Here is a 16,288-nt window from a genome sequence, read left to right as displayed (position 1 = left end):
ATCCTTCTTCATTTCTGGAGTTTAACAGGGGTGGGGTCAGTGCCTGAGAGTTACCATTGAACACGAGTGTTGTTTTTAGGCACATTTCCTGTATTTTATATGCAGCCAAGCCTTGCTCCTCCCAGGATTTAGCTGTAGCAATGCCTAGGCTGGGCATTGCAAGGGTTCTTGGCTGAGCCACTTCCACCAGCTGAGCTGGAGTTATGGCACTACTGGATAAGGGCAACAATTTTGTAGATGTGGAGGGAACTTCTGCTCTGCAGCCAAAACTTAAGAAGTTAAATTGCAGAATGAGCAGATGTGGGCTCCTTTTCCAGGTGTGCATTTGGTATATCCAGTCTGAGTGAGCAGATCAGACATGTGACAGCCCAGGTCTGCACCTAAGGTAGCTGTGCCTCTCCAGTTTTATTTTTTTATTGCATTTGACCAAAGTTAAAATGGAGTTGTTAGGAAGAAAATGAAGGAAATGCAGAAATGTTTAAAATGCAGTATATATCTGACAGACTTTTTATTGTATTATTTGCTGTTATTTCCCTGTTACTGAAAAAATATGATAGATGATAGATGTTTCAATAAGATCTATTGCAATAAGGAGAACAAAGATCATTTTTCAGGCAAATACCAGTAAAATATGTAGTGAATATTAGCAAAGCTTGAATTAGGTTAATGGCATATTCGAGTTTTATGTCTTTTTTCATATTTCATATCAAATTGCAGAATAAGCTCAACGTATTACAGCAATATCAGCTGGTTTACGTTAGCCAAACCCACTGGGTGAAAAAAATTGAAGTTTGATTTGTTCATTTTTAAAACGAGCCTTTTAAAAACCGTGAAAGAACATATGAACAACTTCTGGAGGTGGAAAAAATCTAAAGTACTGCTTAAATTTATATATTTAAATCAAAATAAAGATTCCCAAGCAATTGTGTGGACAGAAGAAATACAGCTCATGCTACATTTGAAGAAAAAATATTTTTGTGAGATTGATTTTTAAAAAAATTATTTTAAAATACTACATTATCTGACAAATCTGTCTTTATTTCAAGTGTACAGCAGATAAACACACCTTAAAATCCTTGGTATTTTCCTGTCCAGACATGTTCTTTCTGATGGAATTAATTAGATTTTGGTACCTAGTACCCAGTCCGAGTCTCCACACAGCTGAGACAGGAGAAGTTGGAGGAGCAGCTGAATGTCCAGTAGGCTGTCCCAGAAAACCCTTCCCCTGTTACCCCCCTCTCCACGTGCACACACAAGAGCATCACTCAGAGTAGGAAGAGAGAACAAAAAGGCCAGGGAGGACACTGAATCTGGAGAAGCAATTAAAGTCTTTAGACACTTCCAATTTAAAAGTGTAGATATTTTCTTTAAAGAATCCCCCAGGGCACTGCCTGCTGTAAAGGGAGCTCTTGCTAACACCCTGGAGGCCTTGAAGGAACTTCCAGTGCTGTTCTGTGTGGAGAGAGTTGTCAGCTCAGCCACTACTCCTCAGTCTCTCTGGTGATGTAAAGTATAGAGGTGTGGTGCAGCCTCCAAAGGAAAATAGGAACCATAAGGCTCTAGCTGTGTCAGAACTCACCAGATGTCTCCACCTGGAGGGAGGACTGTGACCAGTGTGAGGCCTCAACACATGGAAGAAGTTAACTTCTTGGATCCAGTCCAGAGGAGGCCATGGAGATGCTCCAGGCTTGGAGCCCCTCTGCTCTGGAGCCAGGCTGGGAGAGCTGGGGGTGCTCACCTGGAGAGGAGAAGCTCCAGGGAGAGCTCAGAGCCCCTTCCAGGGCCTAAAGGGGCTCCAGGAGAGCTGGAGAGGGACTGGGGACAAGGGATGGAGGGACAGGACACAGGGAATGGCTCCCAGTGCCAGAGGGCAGGGATAGATGGGATATTGGGCAGGAATTGTTCCCTGGGAGGGTGGGCAGGCCCTGGCACAGGGTGCCCAGAGCAGCTGGGGCTGCCCCTGGATCCCTGGAAGTGTCCAAGGCCAGGCTGGACAGGGCCTGGTGGTGGAAGGTGTCCCTGCCCGTGGAAGGGGTGGAACAGGATAAGCTTTAAGGTCCCTTCCTACACAAACTATTCTGGGATTCTCCCTTTTTTTTGGAGGGAAATAATTCTGCAGTAAACACAAGCAGAATTCCCAGTCACAGGTGTCCCTTAAGGTGTGACCCAGGAGATAATGTGACCTGCTTGTCCATAAACTGCTGGGAAGGGGGTGTTTTTCCTCCTCACAGAGTGTGCAGGTAAAACCCATGTATTGCCAGGAGTGTGCTTGAAAGCTCTCAGACAGAAATGGTCCCCAGGACCACCACGTACTGAAGGTTCTGCCTTGGAGGGAGACCTTGGGGCTTCAGAGAGTCACTGGGGATTCTTCTTGGGAAGTAAACGTGACAGGGGAAATGAGTCTGAAAGGAGCATTCTACTCCAAGTATTATTTAAACTCAAGGGGATTCAGAAGCTGAGGTTTGTTACTTGGTTAAATACCTGTTTCTAAATGTTCATCAAAAATAGAGATTAATTTCTTAAGCACTGTAGGGTTCATGAGTATATTTCCCTTTCTCTGAAGGCACCTGCCCTGCAGCTGAAGCCAAGGTGGAGGCACTTCTTAGCGCTCCATCATCAAAAATGTTGATTGTATTTTAAATTTGGTAATGTCTTCATTCACATGATTCATATCTTACCTTTTAATTGTATGGAATACTAAATGCCTGATTTGTTGCCATTTGTTCTGGAAAACAGGAATGGAAAAAGTAAGAGAGCTCTGTTGGCAAACCCAAAGCTCTACTTCAGTCCAGGTTATCTCACCAAACGCTATTCAGTGAGAGTAGTCTCCCTGTGCCCAACCATGAAGCCTTATTGCCCTAGAAATCCTTACCAAAGGAAGAAGAGGGGTTCTGTTTAGCACTTTGTCCCAGCATCCTCTGAGTGAAGGATGATTTAGAATTCCAATGAAACTTGGGGTACCATCTTGAAGGCCATTTCTCTCTTGTTTTCCAGATGTTGCTTCACATGCTCCCTGTTTCTCACTTTTGCATTATCTTATAAAATACAAGAAAAGGATATATTTGGGTTTTCTGTGTTGCTTTTACCCAAGCTAAGTAACTGAAGAATATTAACTCCCTGATGTGGATCAGGTTCGGCTTTTGATAGTCACTTCAAACTCACTTGGCAATTCCAAAGGATCCTTCTTTCTCTCACTCCTCACTAACTCCTGCATTTTGCTGTTGTCTGTAGTAAACTTTCACTGTCTCTCCCCCCTGAGGAGCTGGAAGTGATTCCTGTAAGGCAAGTACTTAGCACATCCATTTGTAAAGTGCATTTGGAAAACTCAGGAATGTGGGGGGGGAGGGCTCCACATCAATGGAAGATTCAATTTAGTTGCATACTTTATTATACTTTAAAGGCAGTATAGATTTCCCTCCTGAAAATAACCCATAAAAATTTCTAGGCAGGGGGGAGGGAGCCCACCTTAATTGGTGCCATTTTTTTTCATGTATTCATAGAAATATAGATTACAGATTGAATTATCATAATTTTCCCACAGCATGCCATTTCTTGAGTGATGTTAATACCTTGATGATTGATAGTCAATGTAGAGGGAAGAATATTAATAGTAAATACAAGACTTTTATTTCCCTGTCTATACAGTTTTTTTTTATTTTGTCAGAAACACAGGTTCCTGTAGCCTTGCTGCTTTTGAATCGTATCACATTATATTGCATATCCTGAATACCTTTTCCTGAAAAAATGAGCTAAATAATTTATAAACATAAATATACTTATATTTATGGCCTAATAAAATTTGATAAATTTGTTTTAGGTTAGAATACAACATTTTATGAGTAATCATATAGGTAGGTGCATACATTGTATTTTGAAATGACAGTAATTAACTGCAATACCCATTGGTATAGACAGCTTTAAAATGTGCTAAGTTACTGCCTTGGACCTTCAGTCTTAAAAACCCCTAGCATCCTATGTGAATAAAGGATGGCTCTTAGTAATTCCTGGGTTTCATGTTCACAGGCTTAGTCTTTTTTTTGTTATTCTCTCTTTTTCTCTTACAGACTTCACTTCTTCAGTCCATTTTCTGCTGCTTATAGGTCTTCCCTGTAAGTGTGATGTGTTAAAAATAAACCAACAGTGGAAGGTTTCAATTTAAAACTGATATTGCTTCTTTAGCACTGAAGTCCCCAGCACAGGAAAGACATATATGGACCTGTGGGGGAAAGTCCAGATGATCAGAGGGATGGAGCAGCTCTGCTGGGAGGAAATGCTGGGAAAATTTGGATTATTCAGCCTGGCGAAGAGAAGATTTGGGGTGACCTCACTGTGGCCTTCCAGTGCCTGAAGGGATCGAGAAAGGTACTGGGGGTTGGCCTCCTCTCACAGGGAACAGGGACAGGACAAGGGGAAACGGCCTCAAGCTGTGGCAGGGGAGGCTCAGCTTGGACAGCAGGAGGAATTTCTCCATGGCAAGGGAGCTCAGGCCTTGGCAGGGGCTGCCCAGGGAGCTTTGGAGTCCCCATGCCTGGAGGTGTCCAGGGAAGGGCTGGACGTGGCACTCAGTGCTCTGGGCTGGGGACAAGGTGGGGATCAGGCACAGCTTGGACTTCATGGGCTGGGAGGGATTTTCCAGCCTCAGTGATTCTGTGGAGAGAGCCAACAAGAAAGAGGGAGAAGGATCTCAGACAGGACATGGAGTGACAGCACAGGGGGGAGTGGATTCAAACTGAGAGTAGGTTTAGATTGCAAATTAGGAATAATTTATTCCCTGTGTGAAGGAGGGTAGGGAGACCCTGGCACAGGCTGCCCAGAGAAGCTGAGGCTGCCCCACCCCTGGAAGTGTCCAAGGCCAGGTTGGACAGGGCTTGAAGCAACTTGGGATAAGGGAGGGTTCCCCTGCCATGAACAGGATGAGCATTAAGGTCCTTTACAACACAAACCATTCTGTGATTCTATGATTGTTCATTAGCCAGTGTGAAATGAGATCTGTAAGAATTGATCTAAAACTTGAACACCTTGATGTAACCCATTAAGTTGATGCCTGAACAATGTAGAGACCTTAGCTTGATTCTTTAAGTAGGCATTTGCTATTTCAATGCTTTAGCAGGAAGATATGGCTGTTACACTTCTGGACTGAGGGTGGTATCTGTGTTGTTTAAGAAAACTGTGCTGTTGTCTATAGTTGTCTCTCCAGGTATCCAGCTGCAGAGCAGAGATGCGACTGCACAGCTCAGCATGGACCCCAGCGCTCTTGTAAATTAAACTATTGGCATTTAGTATTTCTAGGCCATAGAGGTTCCCACACTACCTTTCCCTGCCTAGGTAAGTACAGCTGGCAGTGTGTCTGAGTGTCCACAAAGGTGTTCTGAATTAACTTCTTTAATGCCATTGCTCCGTATTGGGTTGATTATTTTACTGGCTAATTAGGAAATACAGACTTCATTCAGAACATGTTATAGCTTCATTTATTTAGGGAAAAAGGAAAATATCCCCCAGTTTTCCCCTTAATGGAAGCTTCCACACTAAAGATGTACTGCCAAACCCCAAAATAACTGGGAGACTTTGTAACTGGAAGAAAAAGGAGACTGCAGTTTGCACTGGATTAATGAAAACAGAAGAGCTGTTGGAATCCTGTCTGGAATAAGCCTAAGCAGTGTAAGATGAAGTCAGAGCCGTTAAGTGCTGATGTTGTGATGGTGACAGCATTCTCCAAAATCGGGATTTATTTTTTTTTTAACAGGATTTTCTGTTTCTGTCTGAACAGCCCTTAAAATCAGGGACTGCTTCTTCATCCCTTCTGCGGTGAGTGTAATCTGCAGCTGACCCAGGGCACGAAGACACACGTGGAACAATTTGATGGCTGAAATGCTCAGCATGAGCAGGCAAATACCTTCCTCAGGGGTTGCTTGTGTGTCTGGATCAACCCTGGCCATGCCCTGAGCTGTGCTGACCCCCAGCAGCTGAGCCAGTGTCATTTTTGGATGGGCTGCTGTGGAGCTTGGGAGGTGTGAGTGTTAATTCCAGCTTCTCACAGTCTGATGGTAGCCTGGAGAAGGCCAAGGAGTGTTTGGGATTATGAGGGCTAAAATTACCTCTCCCCCTGCTGACAAGGGCAGAGCTTGCTCCCCTAGCAGTCGGAAAAGTGAGCACAAATTAGAGAATCAGCTACAAGGAAGAAAATAAACAGCTCTAGTGGAAGAGATTCCTGTTGGGATGATGCAAAAAGAGAAATAATTATTAAGTAGTTGAATTTCTTACAGATTGGGTGCAGCAGGTAAACTCTTGCTAATTTTCAACATTGCTTTACCTATTGGGGTTCAGAGGTGATTGATAAATTGTTTGGCTCTAGATGCTCACTCAGTCCAGGGAATTGCACTTGATGTATTTTCATCTCATCACTCAGCTGCCATTCTTCATTAGACGAGCAAAATTTTATTTTGCCCTGCACAGAGACACCTCAGTAAAAAATACCCTTGGGGTGTATTAGCTTTCAGTCTGAGAAGAACATAAATGGGTATTAAAATCTTTATTTGGTCAAATGGGGAGAGTTAATCAGAGCAGTGGAGGGTGGCCTAGTGTCCTGGGAAGTAGTGACTCCTGTCCAATATTTATTTTAACAAGATATTCCAAAAGGCCTCATACTGAAATGAGTGTTGCTATGCCAGGCAGCATCTCAGGTGTGCCAGAAACTTCCACTGATACTTGATTAACATTAACTTCTCTGAGAATGAGAGTGAGATTTTAGTGTTCACTGGGCCAAACTGGGATGGACAGTTTTAAAATGGGATAAAAAGGACCAGACAATTGGAACATATATCCTGCCCAAGTCTGTTTCTTTTCTGTCTCTGTGGACTTCAGAGCACTGCTGATTATTTTACTCCTTCTTATATATTACTTTTCATTCAGATTTTTCTATATATGCTTTTAGTGGATAATAAATGATTCTATTGATTTACCATGGTCAATGAACTAGATTTTGATAAGTATATATACACACTATACTTTGTAAAGCATAATACTACCTTAATTTTCTGTGGGGGATTATTAGTAATTATTTAATGCTTACCTGTAGTTATGGAAAAATTACATGTCATAAGCTTCCTTACAATGTTTATATGCCATATTCCACTGAAATTTATGAGTATGTTGCTAAAAGTTGACAGGGCTTGCTCCTCCTAATAAAATATCCCATTTCTGAGTAGGAAAGAATTCACACTACCACATAGAGTGAAACATAGTGAGTCCCACAAAGCATATGATGTTCTAGAGACAGAGCTGCCAAGCTGGGATGAGGACAGGAAATAAAGCAATGTTAAAGTACTGTAACATGAGTTAAATGCTTCAGAGAAAATGTAGCTGTGATCTCTGTGGTCCCAGCAGGTCACAAGAATGTTGTACAGGTATTTCCAGTGTGTAGAGCATGACTACAGTTCTTAGTGATTAAAATAACTGAAATAATAAACCCAAAAATAGCTGGTGACTGAAAGCAATAAACACAATTCTAGACATCACAGGCAGAAAAGAATCTGTTCTGGTCTGAAATCTGAAATTTTTGACTCTTGAAACAAAACAGAATTTTAGCTGTCCAACCAGATTTATTGGCTACAACACCAGCCTTTAATAAACCTTAACAAAGCAGTCAATTAACAAAGAGCTTACCAGTGCAGCAGAGCATTTTTGATGATAATATGTTTCTATAAATTTTGAATCCTTACTGTATTTTGGGTTTTTAAAATTTACTTTTCAGCTTGTTTTTCTGATTTTGAGTGGTTCTTCTCAATTACCCAATTTCTAGACCCCATCACACACCCTACTTAATTTTGGGCTGGTGCTGAGCTCATCATTTAGCACTGCAGTAGGGGATATTTCATTGGCACAGTGTAAATGTTCTGCTTTATTTCAAAAATAAATGGTGTGCTTTACCCATGAAGTATAATAACATGGTGTAGGGGGGAAGTTTCCCAGTGAATATGCCTGCTTTTATACCACAGTTCAGGTACTTCTCATTTCTCAAATTATCAAAAGTTTGGGAATTGTGATTCCATCAGACTAACACTTGCCCAGCACCCTGTCTCAAGCAGTTTGCTGGCTCAGACATCTTTAAGAGTGATGCAGAAAGCCCTGCTCTGGGGAATTTGTCCATTCTCCACCTGCTGCTTGGTGGCACGTGGGTTATTTCATCCTGGGATCTGCAGAAGTGTGTCCTCATGCTTGCAGTTTTATTATGACCTTATGTGACTCCATTCCTGTGGAAACATAACCTGAGCAAAAGAACTGGCCAACTTCTTTTCAGGAATGTCTTTCAACTGTGAGATCTTCAGGCTAATTTTGCTGTATAAAATGTTGTTCTCTTATACCACTTTCACATGAATTGGCTTCCAGCCATCTCTTGCTGCAAGAATGGTATCTTGTAATGACTCATTCTGTTTTCACATCATTCATTAGCTTTTGTACCTTTGTTTTCCCTGTATTTGCCTCTTCTTTTAGCTGAATATTTACAGCATGCCATTCTTCCTTCCTTATTTCTGTGGTAAGTTTCACTGCTGTATCATTGCCTGCTCTTTCTTTAATGGGGAGTGGCCAGAAATTGTGATAATAATTACACCACCTTGCTGGCTTTAATCAGTCATGTAATGTCTTACTAAGGCTAAAATTCAGTCTGATTTCATTGCAAACACATAAAAAAAAAGCTCCCCAGCCCCACCAACACTTACATGTCTAGATGTAGATGATGCATATTGGTAGATAAAGAGAGGACAACTTGCACTTCATTTTTAGGCTCCTAAACCCAGTAAGGGACAGAAGGCCCCATAGCCTGTATAAATATTTTTGTCTCTGTGCTAAACAGACACAGATTTTCCAGCTAATTTTTCTGTAACAGAAATGCATGGGAACAGCTGCTCCCTAACAACATCTGCCAGTCCAAACTTACCTGAGGTGGGATGAGCTGATGATTCAAATCAAGCTTGTCTGAACACCCCACTGCATTGGCAAGACAATAACACTTGAGTTAGTCAGGATTTTCTCAAATATTTTGGTCAGTCCAGCTTTGTAACCCATCAATACCTCATATCCAGTCTTCAAAGGTCAATCTCATAGCATTGAAAATCCATCTCCTCCTGCTGCAAATACTCAAGTGACACAAATACACCTGCCAGCCTGCAGGCCTTAGGGACAATGACAATCAGTTAGTTTAAGAAGATTCTTGAATAAAGGTCCCTCAGGGACATAGTCAGTTGTCAATGGTAATGATAAAGATTCTTCAGGGAGGAAAAACTGGTTTCAAAAATTAATTCATTGTTTAAATTGTTGTATCCACCGAAAAATCTCATCTGTGTTTCTCCTGATTAAGAAAAATAAATGGCCTGCTTAGATTTTTTGTTTGGGCTCCTATCTCTGTAGTGCACATATAAATCAAGTGCAACTTCAATGAGACTACTGCTTGTTCAATACCGATGCAAACATAGATTAGCCAAACTAACCATCAGTCTCTAATGGGAAAATACCATAAATTGTGTTTCCAGTGTCTGTGTCAAGGGTGGTCAGCGTTTAATAACTGAGATGTAATTATGGAAGACACTCAGGGAGCGTGGTTAAAGAATGGCTGGAGTGGACTGGAGTAGCTGGCATGTTCAAGAGGGATGTGATAAGTACCAAGAGCTGCTCTTCTCTCTCAGGCTATGGGAAGGTGTGGGTGTGGAGGAGCTCACCAAACCCGAGATCCCGGCTCTCCCCTGGAGACAAGATACTTCTCTGTAAGAGAGAGAAAATGTATCGCTCCCAGGGCTCTTTGAGTTAGTTATGTTAAATTGTTGTGTCCCATTGGTGTTCCCCCCTGCTGTCCCACCCCAATACAGGTATCTCGGGCTCCCCCTGCCCTTCTCCTCCCCTATAAATATCCCGGGTTTTCCCCTGTTTGGGAGATTAGCTGTTGCTGGCTCCCTTCACCAAAGCTCTGCCTGAATAAAGGATTGTGCTTAGCAGAACACTGGCCCAGCTTTCTCATCCCTTCTTGCCGTGTCACCTGCCCGCTGAGCTGAGCTGAGCTGAGCTGAGCTGGAATCCCTCGCCTGCCCGATGCTGAGCTGAGCTGAGCTGAGCTGAGCTGGAATCCCTCGCCTGCCCGATGCTGAGCTGAGCTGAGCTGAGCTGAGCTGAGCTGAGCTGAGCTGAGCTGGAATCCCTCGCCTGCCCGATGCTGCTCACACGCGCTTCAGCCCAGCCCTTCTCAGGGCTGCTTCTCCAGGGAAGTCATGGTGCTCCGGGCCCTCCATCACCACGGCAGAAGGAGTCCCCATAGGAACAGCACCATGTAACATTAAATGTTACACTTTGCTCAGAGTAAAGGTTATTAATTGTACGGGGCTGGCAGGAAACCATTTGCAATCATTGTATTCTGCTTCCTCTGTTGTCAGTGTCCCCTCCCTGTCCTCAGCAGCTACCTAGAAGTTGTTGTGTGACATTTACAGCTACTGGCAAAATGGCTTTGATGAGGTCTTTAGCGGGATATTTTTGGAAACCATTTCAACTTTATGGGGACGACCATTCGTCCATCTCAAAGACGCATCTTCTATCTGTTAGACCTTTTATAGCTCCATGTTCCACATCTGGGAAAGTCACTTCCCTGACCTTCTCCCCTGTGATAGATTCCTTGGTTTCCAGTTTTGAAAGGTATCAGAACTCCAGCTGCTGCCCCCTGCCCGCCTGCTGTGGCTCCTGGCTGGGAGATGTGGCCTGCAGGGCTTCTCCCCGAGCTCTGGCCACGCCAGGCTCTGCTGCAGCTTCCCAGGAAGCCTCCAAGGCTGGCTGAAGCTTTTCCCAGGCTGGGTTGGGTTGTGGGGGGTTCTAAGCTTGCTGATCTGAAACCCAGCACCATGAATACCTGCTGCAGCTTGAGCCAGATTTGAACCCTTTCACTACCCAGATGAGACTTGCAGATTTAATCCTTCTTCCAGAGAGAGGGGAAGAGAGACAGAGTGATCAACATGTAAAGAGACAACATAAACTATCTAAGCCAGTGAGGAAAGGAATTAAACCTCAGATGGGAAGAGAATAAGAAGATGCACTAATAAGCTGAAATATTCTTTTGTTAAAACTATGGAGATGAACAATAATGTTCTGAAAAAACTCCTTTAATTCATGAAAGAGTATTTTGGGGGGATGAGGTATTTTAAAGTATGGATCTAAGCAAAGGTAATTCACTGATAGAGCTGAGTAAATGGTAAAGTAGTTGTGATCCTATGAGATGATGGAACAGAAAAGGAGAAGTGAGAGTTGTTGAAGATTTATGGCCCTTAAGAGAAAAAGAGAAAACTACTGTTTCCAGAGATGATCACAGAGACAGATGGAGAAAACTTCTGCCTTTGAGTAACTCATCCTTAAAATGACATCCCTTGAATCATGGCCCACGAACACACCTGAGTGGTGTGAAATGGGAAGAAAGGACTGATGGCAGAGTTTTCTGAGCTGCTGGCATCAGAGAAATAGAAAGTCATGAGAAAATGGTTTTCTTGTGAAAAACTCTCCATAGATTGACAAAAGAGAACTTATTTTTCTCTACAAAGACTGATGAAAAGACTATAGAAAAGTTGTGATTGTTGTAACCACCAGGTTTTGTCTCTATTTATTTTGTCAATTAAACAAGGGAATGGTTGCATGGTGGGGAAAAAGGGTTTCTGGAGATTTTATTCTGGTTTCTTATTCTTGTAGTTTTGTTAATAAACTTTCTTAATTCCTTTTGAGTTTTAAGTGTGTTTTCCCCTTCTCCTAATCCATATCTCACAGCAAGAAATGAGTAAGTTTTCTAGTGATTTTTTAGTTAATGCTTTGAAACCACAACAACCCCTCTGTTAGACCAGAAATTCCAGCAGAGCTAAAGCTTGACTTTATTTCCAGTTGTATTCTCTGCTGTGTCAGGGGTGAGGGCTCTGTGCTGAATGGTGCCAGATATGCACTCCACAACCCTGACCCAAAACTCTGGGATTTCTCCTCCAAGCTCAGAGGTTTCTCAGGTTCAACCCTGTTTGGCACACAGAGGATCTGATATTGTTTCAGGTTTCCCCAGCACCAGACACTGCACCCTATTCTGAAGTGTCCCTAGAGAGTAAGAGAATGCAGATTGGTGCCATCTTGACACTGTTGTAGGATTTTATGAACTATTCCTTAACTTGGGACTGAACACAGATGGCTTTATGTGGAACTGGGCAAGAGCACTTTGACCCTTTTTTGTCCTACTTCAACACAGAAATACAAAGATTGCAAACCAAGGTGATTTCCCTTGTAGCTTCTTATTGACACAACAAAATAGCAAGAAATTAAGAACAGGTTGTCCAGAGAAGCTGCAGCAGCCCCTGGATCCCAGGAAGTGTCCAAGACCAGGCTGGATGGGGCTTGGAGCACCCAAGGGATAGTGCAAGTTGCTCCTGCCCATGGCAAGGGTGGCACTGGATGGGCTTTAAGGTCCCTTCCAACCCAACCCATTTTTGGATTTTATGATTTTACTGTATTTTTTGGGAAACCCTGGCAATGATTTGGTGCTATGGTACCATAGTAATGGTTTATTTCTAGGGAACCTTTTTCTAATTTCTTTCAGCACATAAGGACAGCCTTGTCCACCTGGAGGATGTGCTTTTGAACCATTCATGTATTTTAATTTTGAGAGAAAGGAGAGCCTGCCTCCTCAAACCCCTTCCTACTCATGCCAGGACAGCCCTGTCAAATGAGCTGAGACTGCATGTGGTTTTCCCTGGAGCTTTGCAGCAGTGAGGATGCACCTGCTTGCACCTTCTTACCAAAGCTAATTGTCGCCTTCCAGTACATGAAGAAGCTACAAGAAAGATGGAGACTCTTTGCAAAACTCTGGAGTGCCAGGAAAAGAGGCAATGGCTTCCCAGTGCCAGAGGGCAGGGATAGATGGGATATTGGGAAGGAATTGTTCCCTGGGAGGGTGGGCAGGCCCTGGCACAGGGTGCCCAGAGCAGCTGTGGCTGCCCCTGGATCCCTGGAAGTGTCCAAGGCCAGGTTGGACTTTGGGGCTTGGAGCAGCCTGGGATGGTGGAAGGTGTCCCTGTCCATGGCAGGGATGTGGAACCCATCCAGCCCAAACCTTTCTATGAGTCTATGATTCTAATAAGATAAATTCTCTCTTTCTAGTTTGTGCAGGACTCTTGTGATTATGAGAAGCAATAGATTTTGGTTACACTGAAGTAAGTTCTTGTCTTGGTTCTAGAAGACAGGTGTCTGCTAGGGAGGGCAGCAGCTTCCCTTGGAATGAAAATGTAGACCCTCTCCCTCCAAATTATTATAATTCTGAAATCAAGGGCTCTCAGGCAGAGATCTGGGGATAGGAATAACAGTTCTTTACTAGAATAACCAGGCAAACAAACAACAATAACTACAGCATTAGCAAGAAAACAGAAACAGGGACCCCGTGACAGCTTTCTCAGCTGAGATGGGATGGAGGAGAGGCTTTGTTTTCACAAACCCCCTCGGGCAGTCAGTCCCAGTGCTCCTGCAGGGCTCTGAGGAACACTCAGCTGGAACAGCAGGGATGGGCTGAGATCCTGGGCTGGTGGCTGAGGTGGAACAGCAGGGATGAGCTGAGATCCTGGGCCGGTGGATGAGGTGGAACAGCAGGGATGAGCTGAGATCCTGGGCTGGTGACTGAGGTGGAACAGCAGGGATGAGCTGAGATCCTGGGGCAGTGGATGAGGTGGAACAGCAGGGATGAGCTGAGATCCTGGGCTGGTGGATGAGGTGGATCAGCAGGGATGAGCTGAGATCCTGGGCTGGTGGATGAGGTGGAACAGCAGGGATGAGCTGAGATCCTGGGGCAGTGGATGAGGTGGAACAGCAGGGATGAGCTGAGATCCTGGGCTGGTGGATGAGGTGGATCAGCAGGGATGAGCTGAGATCCTGGGCTGGTGGATGAGGTGGAACAGCAGCTCCGCAGCGGTGCCTGGCACTGCCACACATCCCGGCAGGGCAGGGGGTGCGAGGCCACCAACCAAGAGGGGAGAAGGAGAAGAAGAAGCAGCAGCTCTGTCTGGGTGATGGCGAAGCTCCCTTCTCTCCACAGCAACAGCTCTCAGCAAAGTGTCCTTCTCTGAAGCTGAAGAAGCTGCCAAACTGTCTCCGCCCTCCCCTTTTCCTGCCCCCTTCCCACCCTGGGCCCAGACGAACTCTTTGTGTTTCTCAAGTATCCACTAAGTACCCAAGTTAGGTTTTCCCCACAACTAATGGGTAAAAATGCCACAGGTGAGCCAGAACTAAAAGAAGGACACCTAACCCCCAACATTATTCACCTCAAATTTTTTCTCATACCAAAATGTTACATCAAATTTTAAACCTTTAAATTATACACGAACACACACTACTTTAACTGTATACATAGGTACATGCAGATACAGATATAAGTACAGTGTCATGGGTAGTTCACCCTAAAACCAGGTCCCCTTGAGCTATGCACCAGGTCTCTATTCTTTTGCATCACCCACCAGATGCAACCTGGTCCCAGAGCGAAGACAACCCCATGGATGGGATTGTCTTTGCTGGATGCAGAATTAACCCAAACAGTTTTCCCCAGTATTCCTCTCACTGTAACCTTATCTCCATCTGTTGTTCCCAAGGGCTCAGATTGGGCAGGGCCTGCTCGGTTAGTGGAACCTCGGGTGTTCACCAACCATGTGGCCTTTGCTAAATTAATCTCCCAGTTCCTGAAAGTCCCTCTGATATGTGGATAGAAAGAACTCTATAACTCACAGAGTAGTTATAAGAGTAGGTATGAATTTATGCAGTGCTGAGGTGCATGGGGGATATCTCCTCCAAAGGCATGCACACCTCTGAGAGGAATGATGAGCTTGTCTTTACAAACAAGCTGTGGGTCAGTTGATAAGATGCAGCTATCAGTGAGAGACGACAGAAACAATGGGATGAATTCCAGTAGAAGATCAAAGAGGCACTGAAAGAACACTATGAGTTCCATAAAAGTTAAGAAGGGATTATGCATTGGGGGTGGAGGGGGAAAAGGTACCCCAGGTGTCAGGCGTTCCGGGCAGTCTGTACCTGTCAAGTACCTCAGCCTATGGGGAAAGGGAGAAGGGACAAGCGGCCGGGAATTAGGATAAAAAGGAGGCTGCGCCCTCCAAAAATTTGAGAAACCCCAGGGGAATGCCCCATGGCCTCTCCCTTTATTCGAATAAAGAAAAAGGACTCCTCTGTCTCCTTTTTGGACATAAACCTCTGGTGTTCGTGGATTAATTTTCCTGACACCTTGGAGACTTGTTTCTCTGTTTTTATTCTCTACAAACTAAGCTTACACAGTACACCTAATACATATTTATTTGCTAACCTCGCCTGTCCCCACTTCGTATTAAAGTTAGTTCCACGCCTATTTGCAGCTGTGCACTGCTCCTTGTTGGTCACTCTGGTGGTCTTCTGGGGGTCTTTGGGGCCGAGGTCAGCATTTTTCCTTCAGCTGAATTTTTTACTTTGTCTTCTTACGCATGCTCCCATTTTGACACCACCCCCCACCCCCCCCCTTTCAATTTCTTCTGGCTTAGGGGTCCAAAAGAATCCAAGGAACCCACTCATCCCATGGCACATTTATTCCTGCATCCTGTTTACGTATTCCAGCTCCTTATCTCATCCTGTAGTCTTTATTCTCTTCCTGCTATTATGGGAACAGTCAGCATTTCACACGGGTTTTGTAGCCCCTTCTTTTTTGCAAGGGAATTTTATAAATGATTCCTAATTCTTAATTTCTTTGTTTCACCCCCACCCAGTGCCTTCAAGCTGGTTTTAAGCAGGCCCTTGCACTGTTCAACTTTCCCAGCTGCTGGTGCATGATAAGGGATATGGAACACCCACTCAATGCCATTTTCCCTAGCCCAGCTGTTTATAAGGCTGTTCTTGAAATGAGTCCCATTGTCTAACTCAATCCTCTCAGGGGTACCATGCCTCCAAAGGACCTGCTTTTCAAGTCCCAGGATGGTGTTCTGGGCAGTGGCATGAGGCACAGGGTAGGCTTCCAACCATCCAGTGGTGGCTTCTACCATTGTAAGCATGTAGCACTTGCCTTGGCGGGTTTCAGGCAGTGTGATGTAGTCAATCTGCCAGGCCTCCCCATACTTGTATCTGGACCACCGCCCACCGTACCATAGAGGCTTCAGACACTTGGCCTGCTTGATCATGGCACACATCTCACAGTCATGGATGACCTGAGAAATACTGTCCATGGTTAAATCCACCCCTCGGTCTCGTGCCCTCTTATAGGTGGCATCTCTAC

General features: G+C 44.3%; 1 long non-coding RNA gene across 1 annotated transcript; it reads left to right on the top strand.

Annotated features, from left to right (window-relative positions):
* Positions 1-1,443: 1,443 nt before the first annotated feature.
* On the top strand, positions 1,444-9,377 carry LOC147652026 (uncharacterized). Its single transcript, XR_015289921.1, has 5 exons — positions 1,444-3,282; positions 4,065-4,362; positions 5,186-5,325; positions 5,463-5,658; positions 5,744-9,377. It is a non-coding gene; the product is annotated as an uncharacterized LOC147652026 (long non-coding RNA).
* Positions 9,378-16,288: the final 6,911 nt, after the last annotated feature.

Source organism: Cyanistes caeruleus, chromosome 8, assembly GCF_971803275.1.
Source record: "Cyanistes caeruleus chromosome 8, bCyaCae1.hap1.1, whole genome shotgun sequence".
Lineage (NCBI taxonomy): Eukaryota > Metazoa > Chordata > Aves > Passeriformes > Paridae > Cyanistes > Cyanistes caeruleus.
This window is presented reverse-complemented; position numbering and strand designations above follow the sequence as displayed.